We start from the raw sequence: 2,502 nt of genomic DNA on the forward strand, positions 1-2,502 counted from the left end.
CCTCAACCTGGGAAGTGGTTAAGTGCCATCAAGTCAGTGTCAACTCTTAGTGGCCACACAGATGGATGTCCTCTGTGAGGCTCTGTCCCCAGCCTGGTCCTTCAGCGCTTCCAACACTGCATCTATCATTGCTAGAACTGAGTCCGTCCACCTGGCTGCCGGTTGTCCTCTTCTTCTCTTCCCACCTGTCCCAGCATCAGGATCTTCTTCAGGTCTTCATATCATATCCCAAAGTAGGATTACTTGAGCCTGGTCACAGGTGAGTGAGAACTCTTAAGAGTTGATTTGTTCTAGGATCCATTGGTCTGTTTTCTTGGCTCTCTCATCTTCTCTAAGGTCAACGTTCGAGATCTTTCATTCTCTTCCTCTCCTGTTCCAAGGATGCTCGCCCCCACCACCCCCAGGCAACTGGAGTTTTTCCTTTGAAGATGTTTCCACACCCATTTGCACCGCTCAGGTGACCCTGAGGACAGAGATAAACCTCCAGGTGGCCTCAACAACCCTCTAAAAGGATGCAAATGACCAGCTGTCTGCAAGGAGTATCAATCCTTCCATTCCCCACCATCCAGTCAGAGCTGGAGAAGCTTCTGGGATGACAAGCAAAAAGTCCTCAAAGAAAAACAAGAAAGTCTAGTTGCCTAGTGGGAAAAAAAAAGCATCTTTGGGACAAATATGACCTGGATGACTGAGAATCTTCATAGATTCTCATGGTTCTTCAAAGTCCAACTTTGGCTCCCACAGAGGGTCACAGGAAATAACACAGGATCCTGATATTCAACCTTTAAAAAAGTCTGCCTAAAATAAAAGCCTAGATAACATATGAAGAGGGCAGCCAAATAACCTGGACCAAAAGTCTCCAGGCCTTGGCCAAAATCCATGAGCAAAACATGGAGAAAAGTTGGTGAACGGCTGTTGCTAACCTTCCCATTTAACGCAGCTGCCTCCAGAAAGACAGCTTTGTTTTTTTAATCGACGCTGCCGCTTGGTTTTTATTTCTGCTCCAATTCTCTTTCTGGCAGCGGCAGGCCAGCCCTCATGTTCCAGGACAAGTGCCAAAGAAATGTGCAGTGAACCGTTCACATTTATTGCTTCAATCTTACGTCGCAATCTCTCTCTCTCTTTTTTAAAGGTAAGTCGGCTGTGTTTGGCCATTAGCTAATCTGGTTTCACAATTAACTGATCAAATCGATGACGATTAAAATTCCCAACGATGCTGGCTCTGCAGGTTCAGGGAGGTGGGGGGTGTATGAAATGTCATGACTTATAAATAGAACGAAGCAAAGTGTGCTGGGCTCCATTAAAGAGAAAATAACAACAACAACAACAACAACAACAACAACAACAATAATAATAGAGTTGGAAGGTCTTCTAGGCCAGCCCCCTGCTCCAGCAGGAAACCCTCTACCATTTCAGACAAATGGTGGTCCATATTTTTAAAAGTATCTTTTATGTCATCCTCTAAAACACGGGGAGCCTCAAGGGGCAAAGAGAGAGAAAAGGAAGGGATTAGCAACCAGGGCCCCAAGTCCCACAAGTCAGCAACACAAAGACAACAGCAAAGAGCTGCTGCCAAGGGCTCCTGGGAGTTGTAGTCCATGCACCTGGGCCTGGGGGGGTCTAATTAGGGAAAAGAGGCTAAGGCAGGGGTCTTCAAACTTGGCTCTTTTATGACTTGTGGACTTCAACTCCCAGAATTCCTCAGCCAGGCACACGTGCCTGGCTGAGGAATTCTGGGAGTTGAAGTCCACAACTCATCAAAGGGCCACGTTTGAAGACTCCTGGGTATAGGTCCTCCTGTTTGAGCAAGGGGTTGGACTAGAAGACCTCCAAGGTCCCTTCTTCTAGCTCTGCTATTCCATTCTATAGAAGGGATTCAATGTTTATGGGGCTTGTTCCCCTTGTTTCTAATTCCAGAGGTCAGAGATAAATGAATTATAAGCTGCCCAGAGTTATTGACTGAGCAGAACAGCTACAGAAGTTGAACGGACATCTATATAGGCACGCTGGCTGAGGAATTCTGGGAGTTGAAGTCCACAAGCCCTAAAAGGGCCACGTTTGAAGACTCCTGGGTATAGGTCCTCCTGTTTGAGCAAGGGGTTGGACTAGAAGACCTCCAAGGTCCCTTCTTCCAGCTCTGCTACTCCATGCTATAGAAGGGATTCAGTGTTTATGGGGCTGAGAGAGCGTTCCCCTTGTTTCTAATTCCAGAGGTCAGAGATAAATGAATTATAAGCTGCCCAGAGTTATTGACTATATAGAAGTTGAACGGACATCTATATAGGCACGCTGGCTGAGGAATTCTAGGAGTTGAGGTCCACAAGACATAAAAGGGCCACGTCGGAAGACCCCTGGGCTAAGGGAACACGATGCAGCTCCTTTACTGAAGCTGACCCCAGCATTCGGCCCCGGGACAGGAGAACATCAAACCAGCTACACGGAGTCGCCCACCGAGAAGCTGAAGCGGGGACTTCAACTCGTCCCTCGACTTATAACCCCTTGTTT

The sequence above is a fragment of the Protobothrops mucrosquamatus genome, unplaced genomic scaffold (genome assembly GCF_001527695.2).
Source record: "Protobothrops mucrosquamatus isolate PMUCROS unplaced genomic scaffold, P.Mucros_1.0 scaffold_259, whole genome shotgun sequence".
NCBI lineage: Eukaryota > Metazoa > Chordata > Lepidosauria > Squamata > Viperidae > Protobothrops > Protobothrops mucrosquamatus.